This window comes from Mustela lutreola, chromosome 1, assembly GCF_030435805.1.
Source record: "Mustela lutreola isolate mMusLut2 chromosome 1, mMusLut2.pri, whole genome shotgun sequence".
Lineage (NCBI taxonomy): Eukaryota > Metazoa > Chordata > Mammalia > Carnivora > Mustelidae > Mustela > Mustela lutreola.
In genome coordinates this window covers 19,323,331-19,346,909 of record NC_081290.1, presented here as the reverse complement: position 1 = coordinate 19,346,909, position 23,579 = coordinate 19,323,331, and positions in this window count along the sequence as shown.

The following is a 23,579-nucleotide window of genomic DNA, read 5'->3' as shown; positions in this document are numbered from 1 at the left end:
TGAATTAAAATGTAGTGATCTCTATCTCCTGTGGGAACTATATAGTTAATAAAGAGCAAAGGAGATCATGTTGAATCATGGGGTTGATAGTCCAAATTTTTATGTCTATTGACCTAAGAGTCAAGAAGTGATTATTTATTCTTTCAACAAACATTTTGTGTTCACTGTGTGTCAAGCACTATTGTTAGACTTTTTTTTTTTTTGTAAAATTTTATTTATTTATTTGACAGAGATCACAAATAGGCAGAGAGGCAGACAGAGAGAGAAGGAAGCGGGCTCCCTGCTGAGCAGCGAGCCCGATGCGGGACTCGATCCCAGGACCCTGAGATCATGACCCGAGCCGAAGGCAGTGGCTTAACCCACTGAGCCACCTAGGCGCCCTATTGTTAGACCTTTTAAATTGAAACAGTGAATAAAGAAGACAAGAGTCCTTACCCTTGTGGAAATTACATATTAGGGCCACAGTATTATTCCAAGTAACATGCAAAATATCCTTGTAACACTAAGAGTTTCTCCATAAAAGAAAATTAAGGAGGGCACGTATTGCATGGAGCACTGTGTGTGGTGTATAAACAATGAATTTTGGTACACTGAAAACAAAAATAAAATAAAATGAAGTAAAATGAAATAAAATAAAAAAATAAAATAAAAAGCACAAAGAAAAAAAATGACTTACGTTTATAACAAATCTTCAATGAAAATCAATTTATAATAGCTTTTGGATTTTTATTATAATTTTTGAAATTTGAGCGAGTCCTTAATTCATATTTGTAAATCAAACACTATGGATTTAGCTTTAATACATTCAGAATAAACTACTATTTAAAAATACAGCATATATTTAGCATTCAGTAATTATAATAGCACCAAGTGATTCATATGCTTGAAGGTGAAATACATAAATGAAGAGTTAACAACACTTAGAGACAATATTTCTCACCAAAACCTGAGATTTTTTTTTATTTTTTCAAAAAATTGTTAAGATTTGTTTCCTTAATGTTTTCTAGAATATATATATACACACATAGATCTATGTATACATAGATATATGTAACATATTATAAATTACATTCTAAAAATGATTATAGAAATGGAAATTTTACTTACAGTTCAAGTGCAGTATTTTGAAATACATTTCTTCATCTTATTATTAGCATAGATGTTACCGTAGCATAAATGTGTGGGTAGAAGCTTTCAAAATCTGTTAGCAGGGGACTATAATAGAAGGATCCAGGGAATTCCCCAGAGATCTCACTTGTCACATCTGAAAGAATATTTGTTAAGGTAGCATGTTTGGAAAAGCTAATTTAAAAATGCTCTAGATAAAGAACACTGGAAATGCAATGGATTAAATGCAAGCCTTGAGTGTCAAGAGCCTGTGATTGTATTTGCACTAGGATATACCGCCATGAAACAAATGTCTGTCCCAGGACAGAGGGTAGAAAGAACCACCTGGAAATAACATCACTGAATTTCTTCAACATAATAATTTAAAAAATTGGACCAATGAAGATTTCAATGTAAAGGCCATGGGAATTTTTTAAGTGACGGTATTCCCAGTTAAGCAGAGGCAACTAAAGAAGAATAACAGAGAACTGATGAAATTATTAGATCTAGATGTTCTGTTTGTTTCTTTGTTTCTCTATAGTAATAACTGGCTTCAAGTCCAGGAGAACTACTGTAGTTTCCAACTCCTATCACATTTATAATGATTCATAATTTCTTACACATTACATCAAATCTCTGCCTCAGCTCCTATGAAGCCAGAAGCCCAGGAGCAATGGCATAGGAGGGTTGTCACTGTGATGGAGATCCTAGCTTAGCTCAATGTCTGCTCTTTTCACTTGATACCAAGACAGATGGGGAAAGAATGGGGAAAGTGATTAAATGTACAGCCAGAATTTTAATAGCTAAGAAATTTTGAGAATTTAAGCATAAACATTATTATCAAGTGAAAACATATAAAGACAAAAACAGATCTGCTTAATATCACATAAACAAAAATATGGTTAACACACTTTTCAAAGCCAGACACCAAAGACATGGTTCCTTGATTTACTTACTAAAATGAAAATGTCAGAATGCCTGAGTGGCTCAGGCTCAGGTAAGTGTATGCCTTTGGCTCAGATCATGATCCCAGGGTCCTGGAGTAGAGTATCACATCAGGCTCCTAAGGAGCCTGCTTGTCCCTCTGCTGGCAGCTCACCCTACCTGTACTCTCTTCTCTCTCTCTCTCTGACAAATAAATAAGATCTTTTTAAAAATAAAAAATAAAATGTAAATGTCTAGGCTCCATTTTTTTAAGATTTATTAATTTATTTATTTGAGAGAGTAAGCAAGTACACAGAGGAGAGGAATAAGCAGGCTCCTTGCTGAACAGGGAGTCTGATGCTGGGCTTCATCCCAGCACCCTGGGATCATGACCTGAGCTGAAGGCAGATCCTTAACCAACTGTGCCACCCAGGCACCCAATGTCTAGGCTTTAAATCAAGATTGCATTCTAATTAGATCTCTATCTTTGGTGAACTAAAAATCTAGGAAGAGAGACATACAAATTCCATATTTTAAAAAATGTTATGAGGACACACTAGAAGATACTCTATCTAGGTAGCAGTTAAAGAATTGGAGAAGAGAAAAAAAAGGACTAAAGTATGAATAAGTGTTCTAGATTGATAAAGAAGAAATGGGCATTCCAGACAAAGAAATTAAAATGTACAAAGTCAAAGAAACAAAGTTTGTTTGTTTGTTTGTTTCAGGAAAATATAAGAAGTTCAATATGATCTAATCTGAATTTTTGAATTGGTAAATTATTAGAAAATCATTCTAGGTCCATGTCATAGTGTCTCTTGTATCCAAGAAAAGAAACTCAAATTTTTCTACAAGGAATAGTACACATATTATGGGTCTTAAGGTTAATCCTAATTTACTTCTTTTTTTAATCACACAGATAAGGAGAGAAGTGGAAAAAGAACATAATGTTTAACCCAGGGGTTCAAAATTAGGTTTTGCCACTTTGTTACAGAACAACTTCAGATCTCAACTTATCATCTATAAAATGGGAATAAATAATACTTTACAGGGTTTGTGTGAGAACCAAATGAGATGTTTATAAAAAAGTATCTGGCCGATGGATATATGGGTTAGATCTGAGGAGAAATGTTTAAGATAAAAATAGAGATATGGACATTACTTGCATATCAGTGAGAGTTGTTATTGAAACAGACAGAAAAAAGGAGAAGGAAAAGCTGTGAAGATAATAGAGTTTGCAGACCTCCTGAGTACGAAAGTAAGGATACGCAGGGTAAAACGACTCAACAAAAGAAATAGGGATAGTGTAGTTTACAAAGCAAGAAGAAAACCTGAGAAACATATATTAGTGGACAGATAGCCAGTGGAATTTTTTTTTCTTTCAGGAATTTAGCTTACTGAAGTCTGGGACACATTTCATACCACTTTTTCTTTTTTTTTTTTTTTTTTTTTTTTTTTTTTTTTTTTTTATCTTTTTTTTTTTTTTTTTTTTTAAGATTTTATTTATTAATTTGACAGAGAGAAATCACAAGTAGACAGAGAGGCAGCCAGAGAGAGAGAGAGAGGGAAGCAGGCTCCCTGCTGAGCAGAGAGCCCGACGCGGGACTCGATCCCAGGACCCTGAGATCATGACCTGAGCCGAAGGCAGCGGCTTAACCCACTGAGCCACCCAGGCACCCTCATACCACTTTTTCTAATTGGATGACTCGCATGGTAGGAACAGTCACCATCTGGGTGTATATATTTAATGAATTAGTTACCCCTCCAAGGATTTCTCTGGAAACTAAGGGTAGCCTGTTTCAAAGATAATTTACTGTTTTTTTTTTTTTTTTAACAGTTGGAAGTTTCTTATGCTGTCCCTACCATAAAACATACCATGGTCTTGGGGACAGACAATCTAATGCCTGGCTTTTACACAAGATGCACAGTGCTATGTACACAAGTGTCTCCCTTGGAAAGAAAATATCCTTAGAGTTCCTAAACACTCCTCTCACATGGGACCTATGACATTTGGGATACCGGTTTGAACCACCTTCCATACCTCCCAGGTGGCTGGTAAGCCTTATGGTTCCAATTCCATTTGGATAATTGAGTCTAGTCCTTCACTTTGGAAAGACTGTGTCTTAATCTATACAGATTCCCATATCAAACCACTACAGACTGGGAAATTTACAAACAACAGAAATTTTTTTCTCAAACTTCTGAAGCCTAGAAGTTTGAGATCATAGTGTCTGTAGGGTCAAGTGAAGTCTATCTTCCAGGTTACAGACCTCTTGTTGTATCTTCACATTGCAGAAGTTGTTGAGGGGTTTTGTAGGGTTTCTTTTGTGATTACTAATCCCATTCATACCTCTTAATATCATTACATTGGGCATTAGGAATTTAATGCATCAGTTGAGGGGGGAAAAGGGAATACAAACATACAGATCCTAACAGATTGCCTGAAAGCTGTCAGTTTGACCCGTCTTACTTCCCACAGCACTAACAGGATGTTGGGTCACATGTTCAGTTTTTTTGTTTTGTTTTGTTTTTCTGTTTTTTTTTTTTTTTTAAAGATTTATTTATTTGGCAGAGAAAGAGAGACACAGAACACAAGCAGGAGGAGCCAGAGAGGGAGAAGCAGGCTCCCCGCTGAGCAGAGAGCCCGATGTGGGGCTCAATCCCAGGATGCTGGGATCATGACCTGAGCCGAAGGCAGAGGCTTAACCCACTGAGCCACCCAGGCGCCCACGTGTTCAGTTTTGATGAGAGCCCAGGAGCAGAATTTGTTATGAACTGAATGTTTATTTCCCTCTAAAATAAATATGTTGAATCTTTAACTCCCAGTGCAATGATATTTGGAGATGGGTCTTTGGGGGAAAATTGGAATAAGATGAAATCATGAGGGTGGAGCCTCATGATGGGATTAGTGGCATTTGAAGAAGAGACACCAGAGAGCCCCCACCCTGGGATGTTTACGTAAAGTATCTGACAGCTGGATTTGTGGGGTAGATTTGAGGAAAAATGTTTAAAATAAAAACAGAGATATGGACATGACTTGCATATCAGTGAGAGTTGTTGTTATTGAAACAGAAAAAAGGAGAAGAAAAAAGATGTGAAGATAATAGAGTTTGTAGACCCCCTGAGTACGAAAGTACATCCCTTGTCTGCCATGTGAAGCTACAGCAAGATGGCAGTCCTCTGCAACCCAGAAAAGACTTCTTACTGGAAACCAACCAAGCAGGTTAAAAACTGCTTTCCAAAGAGAGCACATTGATGGGAAATAATCTCTGTAGGGGAAATAATAAATCCAAAACCGTAAGGATTATTTGTGGCTTGAGGCTGCCTATTTTTTTTTTTCCAGAGGTTCCAATTGAAAAATTGTCAAGGAGACTTTTGCTTTCAAGAGGTCCTTTGAGCTATGTGGCCCCACTGATGGACGGTGTGCCATGGCTTGATAGAAAACTTCCCCTGTGGACGGCTGGTTTGAGTCCCACTGATCTACAGGCAGATTAGTCCATATAAAAGACGAAGGAGCATGCCCAAGTGGGATATATGTTGTCTCTGATTCCCAAGAGTGAAACGGGATCTTGGACTTGCTTTTTAGGAGGGGACCTGAAGAGACAATAGTTTTCTTTGATTGTTGGAGAGACTGAGTTGTTTTGAATCTGATCACATAGCCCTACGGAATTTTGCTTGGTGGGCAGGGCCCTGAATTTTATTCTGGGTAGTTCTGTTTTTAAATTATCCAAATTAAGTTTAAAAATAATGTCATCTCAGTTCCAGGAAAAGTAAGTATACTTACTTCTACTTTAAAGTGTGCAATAAAAGGATAACATACTATTTCCAAAAAAGGCTATTTATCTACTTGTGTAAGTAGACTTAGGACAGAAAAGGGCTATAGCTGATTATTGGCCACCAAAAACAGAGTCTGAAGACATAAATACAGGTATAACATTTGCTATATAGAAGACCAGTACATATTATGTTTTGTTGTTGTTGTTGATGTTTGTTTTAATGAAAAAAAAAATTAAATGTAAACTTTGGATTTAACTTTTCTTTGCGCAAATTGCTGCACAACATGTCAAATTAAAATGGAAGCAAGCTTGACTGTGCAGCTTGAAGGGTCTAGTTTGAAAGGAAAAATGAATCAACAAAACTACTGGTGTCTGCACTAGTGAATACAGTAATGCTACTAGGGCAGTAATGAGGAAAATTACAAGAAAGGCTCTCTAGTGTGGAGTGCTGCTGGTAACAAGCCTGGCTCTTTACTTTCATTATCTCTAATCTGGGCAACAATCTCAGAAGATATCTGTTATGATCTCAGTTTCACTGGTAAGGAAACTGAGACTCAGAGAAGGCCAGTTATTTGTTGAAGCCTAAGTAGGCACCAAGAGACAAACCAGGTTTAAACTTGCTCTCTCTGGATCAGTCTCGGAAAGTTTCCCACATGAGGCACTGTCCAAAGAAAAGAGAAAAATGGGATTGGAGGGAGAAAATGGGAAACATCAGACTCAAGGGAATTACAAAAAGTGGTTGAAAAAAGAGAGGGGAGAAAATAGGCTATCAAAGTATAAACAAGAGATAAGGAAGAAGACAGAAGTGGGAACCTGACCAAGGAAGGAGGCAGGTGGCCTGTGTCACCCAAGAAATACACGTTCTTGAATTAGTGGGTGAAAAGACTAAAAGAAGTGAGTTGATGGTAACTGATTTTAAAAAATTAAAATGACTTCTGTATTTCAAACCAACCCAGAAAGCAAATTAGCCAAAACACACACACATGCAAACAGAGAGTACAAAGGCACATGATCTGTGCTCTCACTCTATAGTTAACCAAAATCGTAATTTCAGAAATTACTGTGAAATTTGAAATTTTATCATAAATTTTGAACAATCAGAGGCTTATGAGTGATGTTTAACTGACAGAGAAAAATACTGTTTTCTAGCCAGAACCAACTATTTTTTTTTTAATTTTCTCACCTCTTTTTTTAAAAGATTTTATTTATTTATTTATTTATTTGACAGAGACAGACACAGCGGGAGAGGGAACACAAATAGGGGGAGTGGGAGAGGGAGAAGCAGGCTTCCCATGGGATCAGGGAGCCTGATGCAGGGCTGGATCCCAGAACCCTGGGATCATGACCTGAGCTGCAGGCAGATGCTTAACAGCTGAGCCACCCAGGTGCTCCTAGAACCAACACCTTTGATAGATGTAACAAATCCAGTAAATAATTGGATACCTACTGTTTTATATCATTAAAATGGTCAGCTGAAGTACATACAGTAACAACATACAACCCAGACAAAAAGGCTACTATTTCTGCACATTTTAAAAAGGTAAGACATTGGCTGGCTACATTGATTTCCCTTGGATCTATAACTGCTAATTCTTGTGACTGGTGTCAGTAAGAGGAATACTGGCTTTCATGCTCTTCACTAAACATTTCTCCACTTCCTGCAGTTTTCCTGTGTTTTCTATTTATTTGTTTTTAGGTTTTAATTTTAAGTCATCTCCACACCCAGTGTGGGGCTCAAACTCACAATCCTGAGATCAAGAATTACATTGTCCACCAAACGAGCCAGCCAGGCACCCCTACTCTGTGTTAACCTATGCACAAAAAAATATATGGATGGGTTAAAAACATTTCTTAAATGAATATGGGACTTACTTAAAAGCTCTATACCCATTATTTTTCATTATACACCACACTTAAAAAATATTGATCCAAGTTCTTTGTTTTAGATTCTCAGTCTACACAGGATATGACACCCTGAATATTCAGTACCCCAACTAAGGTACATGGCATATGTTATGTTCCATTAGGCTTTGAATATTTACTATGGACTTCCTACATTTAACACTCTACCTTTCAAAAGTTAACAAATTTTATCTGATTTTCTATTTTATCCTTCCTTATCATTTAGGTTTGCCTGTTGAAAATTTGGAAAATAATTTGGAAATAAAATTCAGAATCTTCTACTTTGTAAAAAGTATCTTTCACTCAATACCCAATAGCAAATATTTGATCCACTTCTATGTTCTGAATTCTGTGTTAGATGCAAAAAATATAAAGTTGAGCAAGGGATACATGATTCATTCACCAAGATTACAGTATAGCTCAGCACAAAATAATTAAAAATATATTTTATGAGTGCAAAAAAAGTACAAATTTTAATGCAAACTTATATTGGGAGCCTCTAATGTAGGTTTATAAAGTTATAGAAGATTGCTGGAAAGACGTGATCTCAAAGTTGAGCCATTCAAGGTGAATAAATGCTAACTAGATGAAGAATTTGAGGTGGTGTTTGTTGGGTAGGTTTATCTCAGTGATACAAGGAAGCTGGCATCAGTTCATTATGATTGCAGCATAGATTGCAAGTGGTGAGAGAATAATCTGGAAAAACAAGAAAATGCCAGATTAGAAGGGGCTAGTAAAACAAATTTAGAACTTCATAATTTACCAAAGAGCAACAGGAATCATTCAATTGACAGTTCTGGTTTCATGAGTGTGTGATTTATGCAATCTCATAGGAATGTCGCCTTAAAGGAGGCCTGTGCTTGCTTTATGCTCTGATACTAACAAATTGAAACAAGCCATTTTTGAATAAGGGGCCTTGCTCTTTAATTTCTTTATTCATCCCAACAAGTTTTGTAGCTCATCCTGCAATTAGAATTATATTTCACTGCATCTAATGAAAAAACCAATGTGTGGTTAAGTAAGACAAAAGTTTATTTCTCTCTCATATTAAAAACCAAAAACTTGAAACTGGGAAAGCCATGGGTGGTGTAGCTATTTCACAGATTTCAAGAACTCATCTTCCTTCTTGGTAGCACCTGCACCAGCCTTAATGTGTAACTCCTATCCTCACCGCCTCATGCACTCGGGCAGGGAATGCCGGGATAAAATTTGCATTTTGTAATGATCATCCTGGCAGAAATGCAAAGAGAAGTTGAAATCAGAGACAAAAGGCTATGCTGCTTGGGTAATCTTGACCTGAGCTGATGGTAGAATGGAAAGGAGGTTGCCAGTGGGAATAGGAAGAAATGACGAAATCACCAGCCGTCTAAGACTTGAACACCTGGGATCTGGTGATGAAAAATGCCCAGCAAAGATAAAGAAGGAATCAAGCTAAATACCAGTTTACTTAAGAAATTCGGTGGTTCTTCAATGAAATATAGAACAAAACAGGTCAGGGAGACAGGGCAAGTTTTGTTTTTTGTTTGTTTTTGTTTTCTAATTTAAATTCAAGTTACTTAATGTATTATTAATTATTACTTAATGTATTATTGATAGGTTCAGGACTGTCACTTAATAATTAGATGTTCAGGGGCACCTGGGTGGCTCAGTGGGTTAAGCCGCTGCCTTCGGCTCAGGTCATGATCTCAGGGTCCTGGGATCAAGTCCCGCATCGGGCTCTCTGCTCAGCAGGGAGCCTGCTTCCTCCTCTCTCTCTCTGCCTGCCTCTCTGTCTACTTGTGATCTCCCTCTGTCGAATACATAAATAAAAATTTTAAAAAAATAATAATAATTAGATGTTCAATAAATTTGTACTGAATGACAGAAGGGGATCTCCTTACTACACTGTGAGCTCTTTGAGAGCAGATGCTACCTTTCATTGTCTTTGTACTCAGAGCCTCTGACACAGTTTCTCATATCTGTTTGGCTCTCAAAACAATGTATGCCGAATGAATCAATAAGCAAATGCAATAATAGATGGATGAATAATTATATCTTTTACCCAGAGTGGTTTTACTATGTGTATATAGATATTTGGAATAAATTTTAAAAATTATTTTTCATAAAATGTCAGGAGTCAGGATGGAAAATATCAGGGTTCTAAACTTTATATATCATCAAAAGCAGATGAGAAAGATAAGTTCTTTAAAGTTATGATGCCATATCTACATTTAAGACATTTTTAGTCTTGAGAAGTCATTTCAGTTGACTCCAAAAGAGGGTGAAAAGTAAAGAAAAGCCTATTGTAGTCAACATGCTATGTGTTGGACCCCCAAAACTTTTCATCTTATAATTGGAAGTTTGTACCCTTTGAACCAACGTTTCTTCGTTTCCACCTCTCAGCCCATGTCCCTGGCAACCACTGAGTTCCACTCTTTGTTTCTATGCGTTCAGCTTTTTTTTTTTTTTTTCAGTTTTCACATATAAATGAGATCATATAGTATTTGTCTTTCTCCATTGAATTATTTTACTCAGCATCCTCAGGGTCCATCCATGTTGTCACAAATGACAAGATTTTCTTCCTTCTCATGGCTTCATAATATTCCAGATATAACATATATTCATATGGATTCATATGGACACTCAAATTTTTTTTCATATCTTGGCTATTGTTAATAATACTACAATGAACGTACGAATGTAGATATCACTTCAAGATTCTTATTTCATTGCCTTTGGAATGTTAGAATTGGAATTGTTAGATCATATGATCAATCCATTTTTAATTCTATGATGAGCCTCTGTACTGTTTACCATAGTGGCTGCATCAATCTACATTCCTACTAACAGTGCATAAGAGGTCCCTTTTCTTTAAATCCTTGACAACACGTGTTATCTCCTGTCTTCTTAATGATAACCATTCTAACAAGTGTGAATGATATCTCACTCTAGTTTTGAATTACATTTCCCTGATGATTTGTGATGTTAAATGTCTTCTATGTACTTATTGGCCATTTATCTATCTCCTTTGGAAAAATGTTCTATTCTACTCCTCTGCCCATTTTTAAAACTAGTTTTTGTTTATTGTTGTTTGTTTGTTTGCCATTGAGTTGGATGAACCTGGTTATATATTTTGGATACTAACCCTTTATCAGATATATGGTTTTTAAATATATTTCCCATTACATAGATTACCTTCTTTTGTTGATTGTTTCTTTTGCTGTGCAAAAGCTTTTTAGTTTGATATAGGGCCACTTTTCGTTTTTACTGTGCTTTTGGTGTCATATCAAAAACTTGTTTCCAGGACCAACATCAAGGAGTTTTTTGCATAGTTTCTTACAAGAAGTTTTATGGTTGCAGGACCTATGGTGACTACCGTAACAATAACCAAACATGTAATACAATAACAATATTGTATTATATACTTGAAATTTGCCAAGATAGTACATCTTCAGTGTTCTCACCACACACATAAAAATGTAATAATGTGAGGTAATAGAAGTGTTAACTAACCTTATTGCGGTAGTCATTCTGTAATAGATACATGGTGTATACCTTAAACGCACACAACGTTATATATCAATTGTATTTCAATACAGCTGGGGAAAATGTTTAAAAAGTCTAATGTATAAGATAATAGAATCATTCAATAAGAATAAAGGATTGAATTCATACCTCTGGATAAAAATTCTAATTGAATATAATATACTATCAAAAGATGTAAATGAATCAGCAGAATTTTAAAAAATGCTTAGACTATCATAATGTTGGCAATTTAAAAATACCTACTTTTATTTTTAATACAGTGATAGTATAACCTAGAAAAGTCTAAAGTATTTGGGAAAAGAAAAGACTTCCTATTTAAATGGTAAGAATTTTTTAAATTGTTGGAGGCAAAGTAAGCACTTAGTCACCTGTTCAAGAGTCATAAAATAAGGGCCCAGAGATTCCATACAGAAGAAAGTTTTTGAACAGAAGTTAGTGAGAGCAAGATTTCTAACAAACAACAGTATTCCACTTACTTACATAATGGAAGGTAGAGATATATTAAATGGAACAAAAAAAAGGAAAAGGGCATACACCATAAAATGAATTAAAGGCTTTTTTCAAGACAAAGGTAAAAAGATATCAGGAAGAGATAAGGCTAAAGTTGTATAGAAAACCCAACAAATGATACATCTTCTAAATGTAGATCTTTCCATTCATAGAGATTAAAGAGTAGAGGTCAATTTCTGGGGCAAAGAGTGGAGGTAATGAAAAAACTTGAGAAATTACCAATAATGGAGAAGTTATTCATGGAAGACTCAGGAAAAAAATAAATTAAGAACAAGGTCAAGGGGGTTCCTGGTTGGCTCACTGGGTTAAGCCTCTGCGTTTGGCTCAGGTCATGATCTCAGGGTCATGGAACTGAGACCTGCATTGGGCTCTCTGCTCAGCAGGGAGCCTGCTTCCTCCTCTCTTGCTGCCTGACTCTCTGCCTACTTGTGATCTCTCTCTGTCAAATAAATAAATAAAATCTTTAAAAAAAAAAAAAAAAGAAAAGAAAAGAACAACAACAACAAGGTCAAGGACTTCACTTATTACCAGGATACCATTCTGGAGAAGCCAAAGCTTATGTGGTAGGCAGTGTTTTTAAGGGAACAAGTATTTCCAGATTCTTTATGACTAAAAAGCTATGTAAGTTAAGTTTTATTTCTTTTAATTCTATTGATAAAAAAGAAAAAGATGAAAAAATAAGAAACAAGGAAAAGAGCAAATATAAATATTAATGTATGGTATCTTTCTTTTCTCTCATCCCTCCTTTCTTTCTTTTCTTCTTTTTTTAAAGAAAGACTAAAGATTACAAGACAGAAACATTTTACAATATTTATAACACCACTATGTTCCAGGCATTTTCTATGTGATTAGGATAATAGCAATCAACAAGATACACAGAGTCATCTAAGTGCATCATCTACTTTTTCCTTATTGTAGGATCCTTTGTCCACAGTGGCATGGCTATTGTGTCTAGTAGTATAGTCACACTAAGGAATACTGGGTATTTTGAGCTTATCACACTTTTATGAGCCACATGCTTAGTCTCATTTGTTTTTCCTTCCTTCTTGAAAAAATGCAAAATATTAACTACCTCAACTGCTTTCCAAGTTATCCAAAGGGATGTTATACTTTTACATAATATGAATTACTTTTTCCTCGACCCCAATAATAGAATTCTTCCTGAGTATGACCTGATTACAAAACGCATGTGGTAGACTTCTGATATTTCAGGACCTTTTTTGGGGTCTCAATTTCTTTATCAGCCAGGAGAGAATAAGTTATTCTGCAATTGTCAACATCATGAATACTTTGGTGACTTAAAATTATAAAGTTTATTTCTATCTCACACTGCATGTTTACCAGGTGAGGAGGATCTGTTCATTTCAGTCACTTAAAATATCAGGCTGGCAGAGTCTGTATCTCAAAACAGCTATAACGTTAGAGAAGGGGGGAAAAGTCAACATACACACACACACACACACTAGCTTTTCACACTTACTTATGTCTGGAAGTGACACCTGTAATTTTCATTTGTATTTCATTGGTCAATGCAATTTATATTTCCAGCCCAAAGTTTAAGAGCATGGAAATGTATAATCTTGCTCCAGAAAGATATTTTTAAAAATTAATACCGTCTACCATGTTTGATTCTTCTACTCAGCAAACCCAGCACATGTTGACCTTATCTCTCTACTTACTTGCTCTTTGTATCACTTTTAATAACTGATCTGGTCCCTCAGTTTTAATAACCCACTAATTCTCCCCTCCCTGGTATACTAGACAAAGGTTGTTGCTAGATTCTCATCAGTACACATTTCCCTAATTTTAGTTTACTCTACAGCTTTGTCCCTTATCAACCTCACTCCTTTAGATCTCACTTGCTGAGAAAGTTCTGACTCTCTCCCTTCTTGTTTCCCAGAATATGCCCTTACGTATCATAGCGGATCTGATGCTATGTGTTTTACAAATTCCTATTTCATTTGCCCACTCCTTGTCACAAAAAACAGCTGGATTTTTCAGCTTTTGTGCTTGCAATTGGTTTGAGGCTGTGTGATGGAGTTCTGGCAAATGACATACTTGTAGGACATATACACTATCTAGAGATTTGGTACTAAACCTTCTATTTACACCCTCTCCTCCTTTTCTGTGGTGACATCATAGAACAAGTGTTTAAGAAGTCAATCCCACACAATGGAAGGCACCTTGTTTCTTCCATTGGTTTACCAATGGTTTGGTTTACCTCTTCCATTGAGTTACCAAACAGGATAAACTCCAGAAAGCCACTAAAGCTACCTTGAACACAACATGAAAAATAAATCTAGGTAATTTTCATGCACTGATATTTCAGTTATTTTGTTACTGTAATACAGACTGTTGTAATTTTGACTAATAAAAATGTGAAAATTAATAAAAAGATAAAACATGGCTATAATAATTCCCCTGACAAGAAGGGAAATATTTTGTTTGGTTGAATTAAAATTAGTCCAATAAATTAAATTTTTAAAAAATTAAAAAAATAAAATTAGTCTAAATTTTACAAAATTAAGCTTCTAAATATGAAATTAATGATATATAGAGACAAATAGTGTAAAAAATAACAGAGTAAAGCATCAGATGTTAGTTTCAGGAGAACTAATATTTGATAGAAATGCAGTCATTAACATTATTTTCTCCTAGAGAAGTCAAAGGGCATCTAAAGTTCTGAAGAATTTCAGCTAATGAAATGAGATATACTTGAAATATTTAATGTGTATAGACTTAGCTCTGGTTTCAAATTATGAAAAAACAAAAATGAAAACAGAAACAATATTCCTGAGTTGATCACCTATACCTCCGAATTATTCTCTCAACCACTTATACTGTAGGTTCTATCAAAAAGCTATTATGTATAATTAATTGTATTTTTTAAAAGATTTTATTTTTTAAGTAATCTCTTCAGCCAATGTGGGGCATGAACTCACAACCCTGGAATCAAGAGTTGCATGTTTCACTTACTGAGTCAGCCAAGTGCCCCATGTATACTTAAATTTAATAATAATTTAATAATATTAATAATTTAATTTAAATTATTTAATTTAATTTTTATTAAAATTAATACAAAATATAATATAAATATACATATAAAATAAATATAATGTATAATATAATGTATGTTATATATTATATTATATATAATATAAATATAAAATATAAAAGAAAATATAAAACTAATATAAAAATAAAATTTTAATTTAATTAATTTAATTTAATTTAAATAATTAATTTAAATTACTTAATTTAAAATATTTAATTTAAATTATTTAAAATGATTTAATAATTTAATAATTATTAATAATTTAATAACTTTAATAATACATTTCATTTCAAAGAATATGTGATAAAGAATCTCTCAAATTATAGAGAGTTGCTGAGCTCAACTCAATTTAGATTGAGTTCAAAACATTTAAGTCTCTATGTGTCCTGTGCTGTGCTCAGCGATCTCACTCCCACATAACTCTACTGATTTAAACCAGTAATATCACAGTTTGGACATTGGAATTTACCTTAGAAGTCACTGAAACCAATCTATCACCCAATCACATCCCAGAACATGAGGTTTGCCCTTTGCTTGTAACATTTCACCACTCTTTAAAGAAACCTACTCCATGATTGGCAAATTGTGCTAATTTATATGGAGCTGAAATGTTCCTACTTAATACTTTTACCATATCACCCAAATTCTGTCTTGGTGAAAAAAGAAAAAATTATTCCCTGTTTTATAAAATACATAGAAAAATATTCTCCAGAAAACTTCCCTGTTTTTTTCCCCCAAATAGCTTCTTCTACACAGTAAATAAGAATACATTCAGGAATGTATGGCTGTTTTTTTTTTTCTATTACTCATTCTGTATATGGTATTAATATCATACCCATTATCATTCAAGTTTTTCAATGTCACTTCTAAATGATAGAGTAATGATGACTGTAATATAATATATAACAATGATAGCTGAACTTTCTTGAACATTTGAACATCTTAATATGTATATAAATATAATATATACAAAATATCATTTTTAGTCCTCAAAATGTTGTGTTACCGACTAAATTGTGTCCCCTCTAAAATTCATTGGTTGAAATCTTAACTTGGATAGTAGAAAATATGAAGCAAAAAAAGGCTAAAGGCTTGTATATAGGGGCTTGCCTAATCGCTATGACAACTCTACAGCTTTCCTCAGTCATCCCAGACTTCCTACCTGAAGCTATCATAAACCAGCCAGCCCTAACCAACATATCAGCTAACCGAAGATACAGGAGCGAGTTCAAACAATACCAGACAAACCTGGTAAAGATAAAAAAATATATATATCCATCCAAACTCAACGCAATCTGCAGAACAGGAACTAAATTCACAGTTGCTGTTTTAATCTTCTAGGTTTGGGAGTAGCATATTATACAGTAAAGGCAAAATTATAAACCATCTACAAGACACATATTTCTTAATTCTTAATATGCAAATGCTTAACTTTGCCAAAACCTTCCCAATATAAAGTAAGCTCTGGGTTGATCTATATTTGTGTATAACCTTGTTGAAGTTCTCTGGTAAACAAACACCATCTATTTCATTCCTTTACCCCTTAATAGCACAAAGAATTAACAGAAACATTGGAACTGAATATAACCTTTTAATGTAGTAGGATTCCCCACCAAAGTTCACCTTTTCAGTAATCTCTGTAAGTAGAAATATTGTTAAGAAATTTGTTTTTGCTAGAGAAAAATTTTTGGTGTATATTTATTATTTTAATTTTTTCCCATAAGATATCCCTATATCAATGTTAATTTCTAATATTATAATTTTATTCATCATTATGCAATTACTTAAAATATTGTTGGATAATATTTTCATTTCCATGGCTTCCAAAGCTTATTTGCCACCATCTTTTCATTTTAATGCAGAAAGAAATCAACTAAGTTGTCTTCAAAATACCAAGAAAATATAAGCCCAAGTAGTCTATTATAAGCTATATTCTAAATGAAGAAAAACAAATTTTAAACAAAATAAGACTTTGTTCTTGAATGTCTTTTAAAAGGACTTCATGCAATTTTATAAAGAAACACGATGAATAATAAGCTATTAGGAAGTTATACAATGCCTTGGCTGGAGACACCAAAGGGTCATATGCACACGAATTCAGCCAGCTCAATTAGAAACTATGTTCAATTTCTTTCAGATATCACAGCTGGATGCAAAGTACTAATAAGGAAATCTATTATTTCAAGATGTGTACTGGCAATCATAATTTTATTATTTTGCATTCCATCTGTAGCATAAGCAACCATCAAGATGTTTGTTGAATAAATGTGAACTATAATAAGAAATGGGGGCACATGGCCAGTAGAGTTTGAGAAGCAACATGGCAGGTCCCCATTTCTGGATTTCGTTTTCTGTTCCGTACATATTATTTCAAGCTGTGACACCACGAACACGAACTCATTTCAGATCTATTGACCTATAAATATAATTACGTATTTGATTACTAAATTAACAAAGTAAATTAACTTTTAATGGGTACATTACTCATCGTACCTTGGGAAAGAAAATCTTTACTAAAATGCATGTCTCATTCCACACTGACTTCTTATTAAAGGGGCATTTGACCCAGATAATCCTTTGGTTGCCAAGGAATTTGGAAATTGCTGTATGCTATGAATCATTGTCTAAAATAAAATGAAAAAAAAAAAGAGTATATATATATATATATATATATATATATATATATATATATAAAATTAACTCCATATGGCTTTTTCTTTGACTCATTTGATACAGGACAAATTCTTACACTTTTCTTAATTAAACATCCCAAAATAAATTCCGTTTACAGAATGTACAAAAGTAACCTTGCAAATTCAACATAAGCATACATAGAAATGTGTAGTCAAGAACATTCTGTAAATAATTAATATTCATTTCCTGATAATTTCTCTAGATCCTGATAATTTCTCTAGAAAGTCAAAATTAGAGCAAAGATAATAATATTATTTCATGTTCCAGGAAAACAAAGAAATAAGGGTCGATAATTTTTAGTATGTTTAATGGAGCATAAGGTGAAATTTCCACAGAGCTTTAATATCGTATTTTAAAGGCACTCTAGTTAATTTATTAAAGCCAACTTTAGAATTAGGTCACACTATTGTTTTAAATATGACTGAGGCCTGGGGATACCTGAGTGGCTCTGTTGATAAGCGTCTTATTTTTGTTTTCAGCTCAGGGCGTGAATTTTTCCTATGTTTTCTTCTAGGAATTCTATGGTTTCCAGCCTGGTACTTAAGTTTCATCTATTTTGAGTTAATTTTTGTAAGTAATGTTAATATAGGGGTCTAGTTTCATTCTTTGAATGTAATATCCAGTTTTCCCAGCACCATTTACTGAAGAGACTGTCTTTTCTCTGTTGAGTATGCTTGGCTCCCTTGCCAAATAATAGGTGACCATATATGCTTGGATTTATGTTCCTCTCAACTCTGTTCCATTGGTCTGTGTGTCTGTTTTTAGGTCACTGCTATACTGTTTTGATTACTGTAGTTTTATATTATAGCTTGACACAAGACAGTGTGAAACAAGGAACATCTTTCTCAGGATTGCTTTGGTTGTTTTGGGTCTTTTGTAGTTTCATATAAATTTCAGGATTGTTTCTTCTACCTCTGTTAAAAAAAATGCCATTAGAATCTTGACAGGGATTATATTGAATCTATAAATAACTTTGGGAATCAACAATATTGATTATCTCAATCCAGGAATATGGGATACGCTTCCTTTTATTTGTCTTATTTCATGAGTATCTTACAGTTTTCAGAGTAGAGATTTTTCACCTCATTGGTTAAATTTATCCCTTAAATATTTGTTGTTTTGATGCTACTGTAAATGTAATTATTCGCTTTATTTCTTTTTCAGATAATTTATTGTATAATTTTATATCCTGCAGCTTTGCCAAATCCATTGATTACATATAGGAATATTTTGGTGTTATCTTTAGAATTTTCTATATACAAAATCATGTTATCTGCAAATACAAAAAATTTCACTAATTTTGATATCTTGTGATGAAGATATAATCATGAACTAGTCTTCTTAAAAAGTATAACATTGTATTCTTCTTAAAAATGTACCCTGAGGGGTGTCTGAGTAGCTCAGGAGGTTAAGTTGCAGACTTTTGATTTTCACTCAGGTCATGTCAGGGTAGAGGGGTCCAGCCCCACCTCTGGCTCCCCACTTGGCAGAAAGTTGACCAGAGATTCTCTCGATCCCTCTTTCTCTGCCCCTCCCTCACGGCTCTCAAATAAATACTCATTAAAAAAGGAAAAACAAAAAAAAAAAAGGTACCCTGGAAGAAATAAAATTGAAAAAGGTATAAAACAACCACCACTTTTTATTGAAAAACATACAGGTTGAAGCATAAATATACATAGACATTTCTCTTTTAGAGAAACTTTCTTATGCGAAAACAGAACTTTCTAAAAATTGTTTTAATTTTTTAAAATTTAGATTATTTGTTAAAAGAGTTAAATGTAGAAGGAAAAAAAAAAAAACCTTTAAAATCTTCAAGGCACAGAGGTTGAACTTGAACCTCTTTACTGCTCAGTTGGCTAGATGAACTGAGAAAGGACCACAGGTAAGAAATCAACTATCCCATAGCAGTGTTGCTTCAGTTTTCAAAGCCACGAACTGGAGCCAAAGAAATCAGAATGATCAGGATCAATGTTAAAAGTACAGGAAGTTATTAGAAAACAGAAACCAAAAATGCTACATGACTATGAACTTTTACTGATAGAAAGCTAAGCTGTGTCAGAGAGCTGTGAAAAAAGGGGACGCAACCAAGTTAAAGAGGTAGATATCATTTTCACTCATTCACAAGCACATCTGAAAGTAACTAGCTCTTCTATTTATTCACTTTTAAGGATTTTATTTATTTATTTTGAAAGAGAGTATGAGTGGGGCCCTGTGAGGGAGGGGACGGGAGAGCAGAGGCAGAGGGAGAGAGAGAATCTCAAGCAACCTCTATACTGAGCACAGAGCCCAATGGAGGGCGGAATCCCAGGACCGTGAGATAATGACCTGAGCAGAAATCAAGAGTCAGCTGCTTCACTGACTGAGCCACCCAGGTGTTCTATAATTAGCTCTTTTATAAAATGTACATGCCCTAGCTGAAGGCTGTGTCATTATCAAAGGACTGTAGTCCCATTTGTGTGTGTGTGTGTGTGTGTGTGTGTGTGTGTGTGTGGTGGGACAGAGAAAATCAAAAATACTATGCTCTTGGTAATGAGCTGTATATTCCAGTATATTGCTAAAATAACAATAATTCTTTGAATGGAGAAAAACATTATTGAAGTGAAAACTTATGTGTCCTCATTTTCAACTGATATACGTTGAAATTATGCCAAAACTATAGGTATATTTAACCAAAATCATAAATAACACACCATACAATGACTAGTAAAACATTAGATTTATTTAACTCTCCCAAAACAGTGTTTTCTTCAACATTTTGGAGAATTCCTCCTTTGAGAGTTAAATAAAATTTTATATAATACAATCACACCCACTCTTCTGCCAGTCCTTAAATATAAACCTATCATCCTCCACATTCTGATTTATGCACGAGCCCAATTCCTCTCCAGTAGCTGTGACAAAAGAAATTGGCTGCCTATTCAACATCCTTGTCCCATTTTATTTTTTTTTAAATAGATGCCAGTTTAGGTGAAATGGGAGACAATATGCCCTGTCCAAGGCAGGTAATGTTCTAAGTTAAGGTCTAAGCCTACTGCAGTATTCCTATCCCTCTTTGAAATTCTAGGAACAATCAAGTGAAAAATTTCTGGACATTGGGAATAAGAGGCTTAGGAAAAATTTTTAATCTCTGACACAAATACAGTAAAGAAGAACAAGTGTTTCTCCACCACCCACTTCCTTCCTACTTCTAAGCAACTTTTACCAGGTTGCAGTGCTTAGAGCATCACTGAGGACGGAGTGAAAATATAGAAGGACCTAGCCCCCCATTGATATGGCTGGGTTTCTGAACTAACCCTATAAAATGACAGTCTCGCATTTTACTGTTCTGTAAATGCATGTCCAAGTTACTTAAGTCACATTTGGAGTAGTGGGTTACATGAAACTGAAAGCATGATAATCAATATTATTTCAATATTCTTTAAAACCAAGTGAATGTCAAAGAGAAACCTTTCATCAACAAATTAAAGCTTTACAAGTTCATCCTTGAGAATTCTCTATCTTTTACTCAGTGCACTATTATCATGCTGGCTGAAAATATAAGTGATAGCACATTTCACTATATTACCCTATTATGTCACATTCCCCACCCCCTCTGAGAGCAGTTTTATCCTGCAATGGTTGTAAACTTCATAAGATTAGGTAATCGATGCTGTAGTGCACTGCCCAGATGACCCCTTATAGATTGTGGAGACATTCCCACAGCTGCTGAGAGAACTGCAAGCTGACAGCTCCCCGGTAAGAGTTTCCTTAGACAAGGGAACTGCTTCCTCAAAGGATAAGCCCTGTCCTGAGGGCAGCCTGTATCTGAAGATTAAATGTAGAACATCTCAGAAGAACATCCCAACTTCCACACTCCCTATGGAGTTGGCTGAAGTCTCTGTTGTTTTTGTATCAAAGTTCAAAGTCTTTCTCATTTCAGTTTTGTCTCTCTCACTCTCTCAAGATGTTGTATCCAAGAGCACGCTGGAGTAATCCATCTATTTGCAGATTCTGATTCCCAAGAATTATGATCTGTATCAGTGGGTGCCAGGAGTCATCACAGGAAGCAGATTCTAAACTGGAATTTGGTAGCAATGAAGACCATCTCATAGGTGGGAAGATTGCCAATAGTCCTCAGCATGCAGTAGTGAGTAGTGGTGAAATTGTTGAAAATTTTACTGGCGGTAAGTTGGAATGTTATACCAATGTAAAGGAATGTCTTGTCAGGCAGAATATCTCAGATATTAGTGAGGCTTAGGTGAAAAAAGTACTCATAAGGACTATAAAATTGGATGGTTATTTTACATAGTCCTCTATAGGCTATAGTCCTCTATAGGCTAGGACTATAAATCCTTTGGTAAAGGAAAATAAAACAATGAGGTGACAGGGTCCCCTTGGAGCTTACTAAGGAAACTATTATCTCCTGTAGTCACAGAATAGAGAAATTAAAGATCTTGCCCAGGATTTTATTATAAGGGAAGTGGAGCTAATAACTTAAAGTCAGAGTCCTGATCAGAAGCAATCAGACTTGGGATAGAAGCATTGGTATTATTATATTCCGTTGTTTTTGAAATCCCAAGTCTTTCTGAACTGTTGGGGCTTATAGAAGTGACTCACTTCTCTTGGTTAAACCGGTATTCTGTCCTTTTATGAGATGATATAGAGGCCCCTGAACACACAATATGCCACCATCCCCTCAGATTCTATCTGCATCTTTCATCTTGGTCACTAGACCAATAACTAGAATTAAGTGCAAATACAATTTGGTAAGAAAAATGCCAGCTCTGCTAAGGAAGGAAAGGCACTGTAACCTAACGGGGCTGCAGTATGTGTACCAAGAGTAGCAAGAATGTGACTGGGAATGGATCCTAAGGGAGCAGGATTAAGAAGAGCAGGATATAAAGTTGGATAAATAAGAATTTATCAATACAGAGCATTGTCTAAGGATGAGGATTTAACACCCCGATAAGGCCCCAGGACACAGTGTTAATACACAGCTAAGATGGCTCTTGGAAGCACATAGTGTCTGATGACCCACAGTATGTGAAGTAGAAAGGCCAGAACTGCCCCAGTAGAGAGTGGAAGAAGAGATGATGGCTCAGAGAAGCTGGCATGCTAGAATAGATATACAGTATAGCTGATTTGTATCCATAAGAGAGTCCAAAGTATACCCCATTTAGAACAGGAATAGGGAATGCTCTGGAGAGAACACTTTAGTGAAACTCAGTGAGGGCTGTCCTCTATAGGCTAGAAATAAGGGTAGGAGATGTTGTTAGAGAACAGAGACTCCTAATAATAAAGGCCAACTGGAGGCATAATAACTGGAAATAATTATTGCATTGATAGCGAGGTCAGATGGAAGCCAAGGTAGTCTGAGACACAGTTACGGGCATGATTAATAGAACACAGCAGGAACACCTCACTACTTGTTAGATGGGATTCGATTCAAGAATCACTTAATAAAGTCAATTAGATCTTCAACTTTAAAAATAATCAAATGAAACACAGCAATATTGGAATAATATAGATGAGCAACAAGGTGTTAATTTATACCATAAAAAGAAATCAAGGTTGAATAACCAGTTGCTGAAAGCAGCTGATCCCCAAAGACCCTGAGTCAATTTTCAAGCTTGGAAGTCATTCACTGAGAGATAAGATTCCCTAAGAACAAGGACCCTGCAACATTAGAGCAAACATATGAGGTAATAATTCTACATTCCTTCACCAGTGGGACCTGTGGGTATTTATTCACATAACTATGCAAGGGGGGGAGGGGGAGAAGAGAATACTCGGACATTTCAAGGACTGTTAGACACAGGTTCTCAGTTAAAATTGATTCTCTGTGACCTGAATTGTCAGGAGAAGGTAGGCAGCTATTATACCATGGGGCCAAGAAAAACTATGTGTGCCATCCGTAGGTACATCTATGGGTATTTCTCTATCCAGATTTTACTGAAAATTGACAACTATAGAAGATACAACATGAGATAGGCATGATGAGTACGGGTGCAGGGATGAAGGCTTACCACATAAGGAACCTCGACGCTCAGAGTTTCTAAACCAAGATGAGGAGACTCTAAAATGACTAGTAGAGGAGAGAAATGATAAAT